Here is a 14,693-nt window from a genome sequence, read left to right on the forward strand (position 1 = left end):
TATATATACACACATATATATATATATATATATATATATATAGATATATATATACACATATACATATATATATACATATATATAGATATATAGATATATATATACATATATACATATATATATATACACATATATATATAGATATATATATAGATATATATACACACATATATATATCTAGATATATATGCATATATATACACATACATATATACATATACGCATATATATTTACTAGGGGTGAGCGGGTTCGGATTTCTGAAATCCGAACCCCCCCGAGCCCCCCGTGATCCGAGGCCGATCCGAGTCAGGCTCGACTTTCCCGCTTGACTCGGATCTGAAATCGAGGCAAAACGTCATCATCCCGCCTTCCGGGTCTCGCGGGTTTTGGATCCTTTATAAGGTACCCGCGTCGGCGCCATTTTCTCACTCGGCTGTGGACAGTGAAGAGGGAGGGTGGGAGTTAGGGCTGGCTGGGCTGTGTAGTGTAGTGTAGTGCAGAGTAGTGTTGTGCTGTGCTGTGCTGGTGTTGTCCACTACTTCAAAGTCCATAGGGGCTGGCTGTGTTGTGCTGTGCTGCTGTTGTTAATAGGGGCTGTGTCCACTACTTCAAAGTCCATAGGGGCTGGCTGGACTGTGTTGTGCAGTCAGTTCTCCATAGAGGCTGTGTCCACTCCAAAGTCCTGTGCAGTGTCCCAGTCCTAAAGGGGTGCTGTAGTGTTGTCCAGGGGGTGCTCTGTCCATCAGGGGTGCTCCCCCCAAGTGCTAAAAAAATAATATTTTTTGTGTGTTTGTGAATTGTGTGCGCAGTAGCCGCACGTGCATCAACAAAGTAGTGCCAAGCGTGCGCCTGTGTCATAAGTAAAGGGCCGGCTGGCTTGACCGTTAAAGGGTGCTGTAACCCCGAAAGTACACTCCAGTCCAAACCAAAAAAAAAATTATTTTCTGTGTTTGTGAATTGTGTGCGCAGTAGCCGCACGTGCATCAACAAAGTAGTGCCAAGCGTGCGCCTGTGTCATAAGTAAAGGGCCGGCTGGCTTGACCGTTAAAGGGTGCTGTAACCCCCAAAGTACACTCCAGTCCAAACCAAAAAAATATATATTTTCTGTGTTTGTGAATTGTGTGCGCAGTAGCCGCACGTGCATCAACAAAGTAGTGCCAAGCGTGCGCCTGTGTCATAAGTAAAGGGCCGGCTGGCTTGACCATTAAAGGGTGCTGTAACCCCCAAAGTACACTCTAGTCCAAACCAAAAAAAAAATATTTTCTGTGTTTGTGAATTGTGTGCGCAGTAGCCGCACGTGCATCAACAAAGTAGTGCCAAGCGTGCGCCTGTGTGATAAGTAAAGGGCCAGCTGGCTTGACCATTAAAGGGTGCTGTAACCCCCAAAGTACACTCCAGTCCAAACCAAAAAAAAAATTATTTTCTGTGTTTGTGAATTGTGTGCGCAGTAGCCGCACGTGCATCAACAAAGTAGTGCCAAGCGTGCTCCTGTGTCATAAGTAAAGGGCCGGCTGGCTTGACCGTTAAAGGTGCTGTAACCCCCAAAGTACACTCCAGTCCAAACCCAAAAAAATAATCTTTTCTGTGTTTGTGAATTGTGTGCGCAGTAGCCCACACGTGCATCAACAAAGTAGTGCCAAGCGTGCGCCTGTGTCATAAGTAAAGGGCCGGCTGGCTTGACCATTAAAGGGTGCTGTAACCCCCAAAGTACACTCCCAAACCAAAAAAAAATATATTTTCTGTGTTTGTGAATTGTGTGCGCAGTAGCCGCACGTGCATCAACAAAGTAGTGCCAAGCGTGCGCCTGTGTCATAAGTAAAGGGCCGGCTGGCTTGACCATTAAAGGGTGCTGTAACCCCCAAAGTACACTCCAGTCAATCCAAAAAAAAAATTATTTTCTGTGTTTGTGAATTGTGTGCGCAGTAGCCGCACGTGCATCAACAAAGTAGTGCCAAGCGTGCGCCTGTGTCATAAGTAAAGGGCCGGCTGGCTTGACCGTTAAAGGGTGCTGTAACCCCCAAAGTACACTCCAAACCAAAAAAAAAATATATTTTCTGTGTTTGTGACTTGTGTGCACTGTGGCTGCACGTGCATCAACAAAGGAGCAGCGCCAAGCGTGCGCCTGTGTCCCATAAGTAAAGAGCCGGCTGGCTCATTTCTTAAAGGGTGGTGTAACCCACAAAGTGCACTACTCTCCAGCAAAAATAAAAAAATATTTTCTGTGTTTGTGTGCGCTTTAGCCGCACGTATATATCAATATAACATAAATGGAGGACCAAACTTTCTCCGATAAAAATAAAATAGGGAAAGATCAAGAACCACTTCCTCCTAGTGCTGTTGCTGCTGCTGGGAGTTGTTCATCATCCCAGAGAGGAAGTAGGAACATCACTACTTTTACTAAACAATTGACCCTCCAACAGTCCCTAGCAATGAGGATGAAGTACGACAGCAGTCATCCTGAAGCAAAACGTATAACTGAGGCCTTGACTGCTATGTTGGTGTTAGACGTGCGTCCGGTATCCGCCATTAGTGCAGTGGGATTTAGACAATTGATGGAGGTAGTGTGTCCCCGGTTCCAAATCCCGTCTAGATTCCACCTGCATCCTCAAAGCAGCAGCGACAAGCGTGCGTCTGTCTGTTAAAGGGTGGTGTAACCCTCAAAGTGCGCTCCACAAACAATAAAAATATTCTTCTTTTTTTTTCTGTCTTTGTGAAATGTGTGGGCTGTAGCCGCACCTGCATCCTTAAAGCAGCAGCGACAAGCGTGCGTCTGTCTGTTAAAGGGTGGTGACACCCTCAAAGTGTGCTACACAAACATTAAAAATATTGTTCTTTTTTCTGTCTTTGTGAATTGTGTGGGCTGTAGCCGCACTTGCATCCTCAAAGCAGCAGCGACAAGCGTGCGTCTGTCTGTTAAAGGGTGGTGACACCCTCAAAGTGTGCTACACGAACAATAAAAATATTCTTCTTTTTTCTGTCTTTGTGAATTGTGTGGGCTGTAGCCGCACTTGCATCCTCAAAGCAGCAGCGACAAGCATGCGTCTGTCTGTTAAAGGGTGGTGACACCCTCAAAGTGTGCTACACAAACAATAAAAATATTGTTCTTTTTTCTGTCTTTGTGAATTGTGTGGGCTGTAGCCGCACTTGCATCCTCAAAGCAGCAGCGACAAGCGTGCGTCTGTCTGTTAAAGGGTGGTGTAACTCTCAAAGTGCTCCAAAAAATAAAAAACTATTTTTTTAATGTGTTTGTGACTTGTGTGCTATGTAGCCGCACTTGCATCCTCAAAGCAGCAGCGATAAGCGTGCATCTGTCTGTTAAAGGGTGGTGACACCTTCAAAGTGTGCTACACAAACAATAAAAATATTCTTCTTTTTTCTGTCTTTGTGAATTGTGTGGGCTGTAGCCACACTTGCATCCTCAAAGCAGCAGTGACAAGCGTGCGTCTGTCTGTTAAAGGGTGGTGTAACCCTCAAAGTGCGCTCCACAAACAATAAAAATATTCTTCTTTTTTTTTCTTTCTTTGTGAATTGTGTGGGCTGTAGCCGCACTTGCATCCTCAAAGCAGCAGCGACAAGCGTGCGTCTGTCTGTTAAAGGATTACATCGGTGACAGCATCCAAGTAGGCATGTCAGACAGTCCGTACCTGTACTGGCAGGAAAAAGAAGCAATTTGGAGGTCCCTGTACAAACTGGCTCTATTTTACCTGAGTTGCCCCCCCTCCAGTGTGTACTCCGAAAGAGTGTTTAGTGCAGCCGGGAACCTTGTCAGCGAAAGGCGTAGGAGGTTGCTTCCACAAAATGTGGAGAAGGTGATGTTCATAAAATGAATTATCAACTCTTCCAGGGAGACCAGCCTCCAGAACGTACAGAGGGACCTGTGGTTGTGGATTCCAGCGGGGATGAATTAATACTCTGTGAGGATGAGGATGTACACAACACTGAAGAGGGTGAGGAATCGGTGGATGAGGAGGATGAGGACGACATCTTGCCTCCGTAGAGCCAGTTTGTGCAGGGACAGATTAATTGCCAGCTTGTTTTGTGGGGGCCCAAACGAACCAATCATTTCAGCCACAGTCGTGTGGCAGACCCTGGCGCTGAAATGTTTGGTTTGTTAAAGTGTGCATGTCCTGTTTATACAACATAAGGGTGGGTGGGAGGGCCCAAGGACAATTCCATCTTGCACCTCTTTTTTTTCTTTGCATTATGTATAGTTTGGGGCCTAGTTTTTCAAACTGCCATCCTGTCTGCCACTGCAGTTTCACGCCTAGATGGGTCACATGTTTGTGCCACCCACTCGTGTCGCTTAGCATAGTCATCCAGCTACCTCGGTGCAACCTTTTGGACATAAAAACACTATTGTGAGGTGTGAGGTGTTCAGAATAGACTGGAAATGAGTGGAAATTAAGGTTATTGAGGTTAATAATAGCATAGGAGCAGAAAAACCCACAAATTCTGTGATTTTAGCTGTTTTTATGCTTTTTTTCAAAAAAAATACAGATCCAAAACACAAAACCCAGAACCCAAAACACGGAAGGGTGGTTTTGGCAAAACCAATCCAGATCCAAAACACGAAGAAAGATCCAGATCCAAAACCAAAACACAAAACACGAAAAGTGGCTGGTGCACACCCCTAATATTTACACATTTATATATATACGCATATATATATATGTATGTGTATATATATATATATATATATATATGTGTGTATATATATATATATATTAGGGGTGTGCACCGGCCACTTTTCGTGTTTTGTGTTTTGGTTTTGGATCTGGATCTTTCTTCGTGTTTTGGATCTGGATTGGTTTTGCCAAAACCACCCTTCCGTGTTTTGGGTTCTGGGTTTTGTGTTTTGGATCTGTATTTTTTTGAAAAAAAGCATAAAAACAGCTAAAATCACAGAATTTGTGGGTTTTTCTGCTCCTATGCTATTATTAACCTCAATAACCTTAATTTCCACTCATTTCCAGTCTATTCTGAACACCTCACAATAGTGTTTTTATGTCCAAAAGGTTGCACCGAGGTAGCTGGATGACTATGCTAAGAGATACGAGTGGGCGGCACAAACACGTGGTCCATCTAGGAGTGGCACTGCAGTGGCAGACAGGATGGCAGTTTGAAAAACTAGGCCCCAAACTATACATAATGCAAAGAAAAAAAAGAGGTGCAAGATGGAATTATCCTTGGGCCCTCCCACCCACCCTTATGTTATATAAACAGGACATGCACACTTTAACAAACCAAACATTTCAGCGCCAGGGTCTGCCACACGACTGTGGCTGAAATGATTGGTTCGTTTGGGCCCCCACAAAACAAGCTGGCAATTAATCTGTCCCTGCACAAACTGGCTCTACGGAGGCAAGATGCCGTTCTCATCCTCCTTATCCACCGATTCCTCACCCTCTTCAGTGTTGTGTACATCCTCATCCTCACAGAGTATTAATTCGTCCCCGCTGGAATCCACAACCACAGGTCCCTCTGTACGTTCTGGAGGCTGGTCTCCCTGGAAGAGTTGATAATTCATTTTATGAACATCATCTTCTCCACATTTTGTGGAAGCAACCTCCTACGCCTTTCGCTGACAAGGTTCCCGGCTGCACTAAACACTCTTTCGGAGTACACACTGGAGGGGGGGCAACTCAGGTAAAATAGAGCCAGTTTGTACAGGGACCTCCAAATTGCTTCTTTTTCCTGCCAGTACAGGTACGGACTGTCTGACATGCCTACTTGGATGCTGTCACCGATGTAATCCTTTAACAGACAGACGCACGCTTGTCGCTGCTGCTTTAAGGATGCAGGTGCGGCTACAGCCCACACAATTCACAAAGACAGAAAAAAAAAGAAGAATATTTTTATTGTTTGTGGAGCACACTTTGAGGGTGTCACCACCCTTTAACAGACAGACGCACGCTTGTCGCTGCTGCTTTGAGGATGCAAGTGTGGCTACAGCCCACACAATTCACAAAGACAGAAAAAAGAAGAAGAATATTTTTATTGTTTGTGTAGCACACTTTGAGGGTGTCACCACCCTTTAACAGACAGACGCACGCTTGTCGCTGCTGCTTTGAGGATGCAAGTGCGGCTACATCGCACACAAGTCACAAACACATTAAAAAAATAGTTTTTTATTTTTTGGAGCACTTTGAGAGTTACACCACCCTTTAACAGACAGATGCACGCTTGTCGCTGCTGCTTTGAGGATGCAAGTGCGGCTACAGCCCACACAATTCACAAAGACAGAAAATAAAAGAACAATATTTTTATTGTTTGTGTAGCACACTTTGAGGGTGTCACCACCCTTTAACAGACAGACGCATGCTTGTCGCTGCTGCTTTAAGGATGCAGGTGCGGCTACAGCCCACACATTTCACAAAGACAGAAAAAAAAAGAAGAATATTTTCATTGTTTGTGTAGCACACTTTGAGGGTGTCACCACCCTTTAACAGACAGACGCACGCTTGTCGCTGCTGCTTTAAGGATGCAGGTGCGGCTACAGCCCACACATTTCACAAAGACAGAAAAAAAAAGAACAATATTTTTATTGTTTGTGTAGCACACTTTGAGGGTGTCACCACCCTTTAACAGACAGACGCACGCTTGTCGCTGCTGCTTTAAGGATGCAGGTGCGGCTACAGCCCACACATTTCACAAAGACAGAAAAAAAAAGAAGAATATTTTTATTGTTTGTGGAGCGCACTTTGAGGGTTACACCACCCTTTAACAGACAGACGCACGCTTGTCACTGCTGCTTTGAGGATGCAAGTGCGGCTACAGCCCACACAATTCACAAAGACAGAAAAAAGAAGAAGAATATTTTTATTGTTTGTGGAGCGCACTTTGAGGGTTACACCATCCTTTAACAGACAGACGCACGCTTGTCGCTGCTGCTTTGAGGATGCAGGTGGAATCTAGACGGGATTTGGAACCGGGGACACACTACCTCCATCAATTGTCTAAATCCCACTGCACTAATGGCGGATACCGGACGCACGTCTAACACCAAAATAGCAGTCAAGGCCTCAGTTATACGTTTTGCTTCAGGATGACTGCTGTCGTACTTCATCCTCATTGCTAGGGACTGTTGGAGGGTCAATTGTTTAGTAAAAGTAGTGATGTTCCTACTTCCTCTCTGGGATGATGAACAACTCCCAGCAGCAGCAACAGCACTAGGAGGAAGTGGTTCTTGATCTTTCCCTATTTTATTTTTATCGGAGAAAGCGCACACAAACACAGAAAATATTTATTTATTTTTGCTGGAGAGTAGTGCACTTTGTAGGTTACACCACCCTTTAAGAAATGAGCCAGCCGGCTCTTTACTTATGGGACACAGGCGCACGCTTGGCGCTGCTCCTTTGTTGATGCACGTGCAGCCACAGTGCACACAAGTCACAAACACAGAAAATATATTTTTTTTTTGGTTTGGAGTGTACTTTGGGGGTTACAGCACCCTTTAACGGTCAAGCCAGCCGGCCCTTTACTTATGACACAGGCGCACGCTTGGCACTACTTTGTTGATGCACGTGCGGCTACTGCGCACACAATTCACAAACACAGAAAATAATTATTTTTTTGGTTTGGACTGGAGTGTACTTTGGGGGTTACAGCACCCTTTAATGGTCAAGCCAGCCGGCCCTTTACTTATGACACAGGCGCACGCTTGGCACTACTTTGTTGATGCACGTGCGGCTACTGCGCACACAATTCACAAACACAGAAAATATATATTTTTTTGGTTTGGACTGGAGTGTACTTTGGGGGTTACAGCACCCTTTAACGGTCAAGCTAGCCGGCCCTTTACTTATGACACAGGCGCACGCTTGGCACTACTTTGTTGATGCACGTGCGGCTACTGCGCACACAATTCACAAACACAGAAAATAATTATTTTTTTGGTTTGGACTGGAGTGTACTTTGGGGGTTACAGCACCCTTTAATGGTCAAGCCAGCCGGCCCTTTACTTATGACACAGGCGCACGCTTGGCACTACTTTGTTGATGCACGTGCGGCTACTGCGCACACAATTCACAAACACAGAAAATATATATTTTTTTGGTTTGGACTGGAGTGTACTTTGGGGGTTACAGCACCCTTTAACGGTCAAGCTAGCCGGCCCTTTACTTATGACACAGGCGCACGCTTGGCACTACTTTGTTGATGCACGTGCGGCTACTGCGCACACAATTCACAAACACAGAAAATATATATTTTTTGGTTTGGAGTGTACTTTGGGGGTTACAGCACCCTTTAACGGTCAAGCCAGCTGGCCCTTTACTTATGACACAGGCGCACGCTTGGCACTACTTTGTTGATGCACGTGCGGCTACTGCGCACACAATTCACAAACACAGAAAATAATTTTGTTTTTGGTTTGGACTGGAGTGTACTTTGGGGGTTACAGCACCCTTTAACGGTCAAGCCAGCCGGCCCTTTTACTTATGACACAGGCGCACACTTGGCACTACTTTGTTGATGCACGTGCGGCTACTGCGCACACAATTCACAAACACAGAAAATATATATTTTTTGGTTTGGAGTGTACTTTGGGGGTTACAGCACCCTTTAACGGTCAAGCCAGCTGGCCCTTTACTTATGACACAGGCGCACGCTTGGCACTACTTTGTTGATGCACGTGCGGCTACTGCGCACACAATTCACAAACACAGAAAAAAAATTTTTTTTTGGTTTGGACTGGAGTGTACTTTGGGGGTTACAGCACCCTTTAACGGTCAAGCCAGCCGGCCCTTTACTTATGACACAGGCGCACGCTTGGCACTACTTTGTTGATGCACGTGCGGCTACTGCGCACACAATTCACAAACACAGAAAATATATTATTTTTTTAGCACTTGGGGGGAGCACCCCTGATGGACAGAGCACCCCCTGGACAACACTACAGCACCCCTTTAGGACTGGGACACTGCACAGGACTTTGGAGTGGACACAGCCCTATGGAGAACTGACTGCACAACACAGTCCAGCCAGCCCCTATGGACTTTGAAGTAGTGGACACAGCCCCTATTAACAACAGCAGCACAGCACAACACAGCCAGCCCCTATGGACTTTGAGGTAGTGGACAACAGCAGCACAGCGCAGCACAACACTACTCTGCACTACACTACACTACACTACACAGCCCAGCCAGCCCTAACTCTCACCCTCCCTCTTCACTGTCCACAGCCGAGTGAGAAAATGGCGCCGACGTGGGTACCTTATATAGGATCCAAAACCCGCGAGACTTGGAAGGTGGGATGATGACGTTTTGCCTCGATTTCAGATCCGAGTCAGGCGGGAAAAGTCGAGCCTGACTCGGATCGGAGTCGGATCGGGGGGGGCTCGGGGGGGTTCGGATTTCAGAAATCCGAACCCGCTCACCCCTAATATATAATTCCATCTTGCACCTCTTTTTTTTCTTTGCATTATGTATAGTTTGGGGCCTAGTTTTTCAAACTGCCATCCTGTCTGCCACTGCAGTGCCACTCCTAGATGGACCACGTGTTTGTGCCGCCCACTCGTATCTCTTAGCATAGTCCATCCAGCTACCTCGGTGCAACCTTTTGGACATAAAAACACTATTGTGAGGTGTTCAGAATAGACTGGAAATGAGTGGAAATTAAGGTTATTGAGGTTAATAATAGCATAGGAGCAGAAAAACCCACAAATTCTGTGATTTTAGCTGTTTTTATGCTTTTTTTCAAAAAAATACAGATCCAAAACACAAAACCCAGAACCCAAAACACGGAAGGGTGGTTTTGGCAAAACCAATCCAGATCCAAAACACGAAGAAAGATCCAGATCCAAAACCAAAACACAAAACACGAAAAGTGGCCGGTGCACACCCCTAATATATATATATTATACACACATATATATATATATATATACACATACATATATATATATGCGTATATATATAAATGTGTAAATATTAGGGGTGTGCACCAGCCACTTTTCGTGTTTTTGTGTTTTGGTTTTGGATCTGGATCTTTCTTCGTGTTTTGGATCTGGATTGGTTTTGCCAAAACCACCCTTCCGTGTTTTGGGTTCTGGGTTTTGTGTTTTGGATCTGTATTTTTTTGAAAAAAAGCATAAAAACAGCTAAAATCACAGAATTTGTGGGTTTTTCTGCTCCTATGCTATTATTAACCTCAATAACCTTAATTTCCACTCATTTCCAGTCTATTCTGAACACCTCACACCTCACAATAGTGTTTTTATGTCCAAAAGGTTGCACCGAGGTAGCTGGATGACTATGCTAAGCGACACGAGTGGGTGGCACAAACATGTGACCCATCTAGGCGTGAAACTGCAGTGGCAGACAGGATGGCAGTTTGAAAAACTAGGCCCCAAACTATACATAATGCAAAGAAAAAAAAGAGGTGCAAGATGGAATTGTCCTTGGGCCCTGGGCCCTCCCACCCACCCTTATGTTGTATAAACAGGACATGCACACTTTAACAAACCAAACATTTCAGCGCCAGGGTCTGCCACACGACTGTGGCTGAAATGATTGGTTCGTTTGGGCCCCCACAAAACAAGCTGGCAATTAATCTGTCCCTGCACAAACTGGCTCTACGGAGGCAAGATGTCGTCCTCATCCTCCTCATCCACCGATTCCTCACCCTCTTCAGTGTTGTGTACATCCTCATCCTCACAGAGTATTAATTCATCCCCGCTGGAATCCACAACCACAGGTCCCTCTGTACGTTCTGGAGGCTGGTCTCCCTGGAAGAGTTGATAATTCATTTTATGAACATCACCTTCTCCACATTTTGTGGAAGCAACCTCCTACGCCTTTCGCTGACAAGGTTCCCGGCTGCACTAAACACTCTTTCGGAGTACACACTGGAGGGGGGGCAACTCAGGTAAAATAGAGCCAGTTTGTACAGGGACCTCCAAATTGCTTCTTTTTCCTGCCAGTACAGGTACGGACTGTCTGACATGCCTACTTGGATGCTGTCACCGATGTAATCCTTTAACAGACAGACGCACGCTTGTCGCTGCTGCTTTGAGGATGCAAGTGCGGCTACAGCCCACACAATTCACAAAGAAAGAAAAAAAAAGAAGAATATTTTTATTGTTTGTGGAGCGCACTTTGAGGGTTACACCACCCTTTAACAGACAGACGCACGCTTGTCACTGCTGCTTTGAGGATGCAAGTGTGGCTACAGCCCACACAATTCACAAAGACAGAAAAAAGAAGAATATTTTTATTGTTTGTGTAGCACACTTTGAAGGTGTCACCACCCTTTAACAGACAGATGCACGCTTATCGCTGCTGCTTTGAGGATGCAAGTGCGGCTACATAGCACACAAGTCACAAACACATTAAAAAAATAGTTTTTTATTTTTTGGAGCACTTTGAGAGTTACACCACCCTTTAACAGACAGACGCACGCTTGTCGCTGCTGCTTTGAGGATGCAAGTGCGGCTACAGCCCACACAATTCACAAAGACAGAAAAAAGAACAATATTTTTATTGTTTGTGTAGCACACTTTGAGGGTGTCACCACCCTTTAACAGACAGACGCACGCTTGTCGCTGCTGCTTTGAGGATGCAAGTGCGGCTACAGCCACACAATTCACAAAGACAGAAAAAAGAAGAATATTTTTATTGTTCGTGTAGCACACTTTGAGGGTGTCACCACCCTTTAACAGACAGACGCACGCTTGTCGCTGCTGCTTTGAGGATGCAAGTGCGGCTACAGCCCACACAATTCACAAAGACAGAAAAAAGAACAATATTTTTAATGTTTGTGTAGCACACTTTGAGGGTGTCACCACCCTTTAACAGACAGACGCACGCTTGTCGCTGCTGCTTTAAGGATGCAGGTGCGGCTACAGCCCACACATTTCACAAAGACAGAAAAAAAAGAAGAATATTTTATTGTTTGTGGAGCGCACTTTGAGGGTTACACCACCCTTTAACAGACAGACGCACGCTTGTCGCTGCTGCTTTGAGGATGCAGGTGGAATCTAGACGGGATTTGGAACCGGGGACACACTACCTCCATCAATTGTCTAAATCCCACTGCACTAATGGCGGATACCGGACGCACGTCTAACACCAACATAGCAGTCAAGGCCTCAGTTATACGTTTTGCTTCAGGATGACTGCTGTCGTACTTCATCCTCATTGCTAGGGACTGTTGGAGGGTCAATTGTTTAGTAAAAGTAGTGATGTTCCTACTTCCTCTCTGGGATGATGAACAACTCCCAGCAGCAGCAACAGCACTAGGAGGAAGTGGTTCTTGATCTTTCCCTATTTTATTTTTATCGGAGAAAGTTTGGTCCTCCATTTATGTTATATTGATATATACGTGCGGCTAAAGCGCACACAAACACAGAAAATATTTTTTTATTTTTGCTGGAGAGTAGTGCACTTTGTGGGTTAACACACCCTTTAAGAAATGAGCCAGCCGGCTCTTTACTTATGGGACACAGGCGCACGCTTGGCGCTGCTCCTTTGTTGATGCACGTGCAGCCACAGTGCACACAAGTCACAAACACAGAAAATATATATTTTTTTTGGTTTGGAGTGTACTTTGGGGGTTACAGCACCCTTTAACGGTCAAGCAGCTGGCCCTTTACTTATGACACAGGCGCACGCTTGGCACTACTTTGTTGATGCACGTGCGGCTACTGCGCACACAATTCACAAACACAGAAAATAATTTTTTTTTTGGATTGGACTGGAGTGTACTTTGGGGGTTACAGCACCCTTTAATGGTCAAGCCAGCCGGCCCTTTACTTATGACACAGGCGCACGCTTGGCACTACTTTGTTGATGCACGTGCGGCTACTGCGCACACAATTCACAAACACAGAAAATATTTTTTTTTTTGGTTTGGAGTGTACTTTGGGGGTTACAGCACCCTTTAATGGTCAAGCCAGCCGGCCCTTTACTTATGACACAGGCGCACGCTTGGCACTACTTTGTTGATGCACGTGTGGCTACTGCGCACACAATTCACAAACACAGAAAAGATTATTTTTTTGGGTTTGGACTGGAGTGTACTTTGGGGGTTACAGCACCCTTTAACGGTCAAGCCAGCCGGCCCTTTACTTATGACACAGGAGCACGCTTGGCACTACTTTGTTGATGCACGTGCGGCTACTGCGCACACAATTCACAAACACAGAAAATAATTTTTTTTTTGGTTTGGACTGGAGTGTACTTTGGGGGTTACAGCACCCTTTAATGGTCAAGCCAGCTGGCCCTTTACTTATCACACAGGCGCACGCTTGGCACTACTTTGTTGATGCACGTGCGGCTACTGCGCACACAATTCACAAACACAGAAAATATTTATTTTTTGGTTTGGACTAGAGTGTACTTTGGGGGTTACAGCACCCTTTAATGGTCAAGCCAGCCGGCCCTTTACTTATGACACAGGCGCACGCTTGGCACTACTTTGTTGATGCACGTGCGGCTACTGCGCACACAATTCACAAACACAGAAAATATATATTTTTTTGGTTTGGACTGGAGTGTACTTTGGGGGTTACAGCACCCTTTAACGGTCAAGCCAGCCGGCCCTTTACTTATGACACAGGCGCACGCTTGGCACTACTTTGTTGATGCACGTGCGGCTACTGCGCACACAATTCACAAACACAGAAAATAATTTTTTTTTTGGTTTGGACTGGAGTGTACTTTCGGGGTTACAGCACCCTTTAACGGTCAAGCCAGCCGGCCCTTTACTTATGACACAGGCGCACGCTTGGCACTACTTTGTTGATGCACGTGCGGCTACTGCGCACACAATTCACAAACACAGAAAAAAAATTTTTTTTTGGTTTGGACTGGAGTGTACTTTGGGGGTTACAGCACCCTTTAACGGTCAAGCCAGCCGGCCCTTTACTTATGACACAGGCGCACGCTTGGCACTACTTTGTTGATGCACGTGCGGCTACTGCGCACACAATTCACAAACACAGAAAATATATTATTTTTTTACCACTTGGGGGGAGCACCCCTGATGGACAGAGCACCCCCTGGACAACACTACAGCACCCCTTTAGGACTGGGACACTGCACAGGACTTTGGAGTGGACACAGCCCCTATGGAGAACTGACTGCACAACACAGTCCAGCCAGCCCCTATGGACTTTGAAGTAGTGGACACAGCCCCTATTAACAACAGCAGCACAGCACAACACAGCCAGCCCCTATGGACTTTGAGGTAGTGGACAACAGCAGCACAGCGCAGCACAACACTACTCTGCACTACACTACACTACACTACACAGCCCAGCCAGCCCTAACTCTCACCCTCCCTCTTCACTGTCCACAGCCGAGTGAGAAAATGGCGCCGACGTGGGTACCTTATATAGGATCCAAAACCCGCGAGACTTGGAAGGTGGGATGATGACGTTTTGCCTCGATTTCAGATCCGAGTCAGGCGGGAAAAGTCGAGCCTGACTCGGATCGGAGTCGGATCGGGGGGGCTCGGGGGGGTTCGGATTTCAGAAATCCGAACCCGCTCACCCCTATATATATATATATATATATATATATATATATATATATATATATATATATATATATATATATATGGAAAAGATATATGCCCGCGCTCGGTTTTACCCATATCATACATGGTACCAGCAGCGTGGCAATAAATGTATACAAAACAGAAAAACTTTTGCTATCGGTGCTAACAATAATATACTGCAAATTTATGTGTG

The sequence above is a fragment of the Taudactylus pleione genome, unplaced genomic scaffold (assembly GCF_031769625.1).
Source record: "Taudactylus pleione unplaced genomic scaffold, aTauple2 ptg000129l, whole genome shotgun sequence".
Lineage (NCBI taxonomy): Eukaryota > Metazoa > Chordata > Amphibia > Anura > Myobatrachidae > Taudactylus > Taudactylus pleione.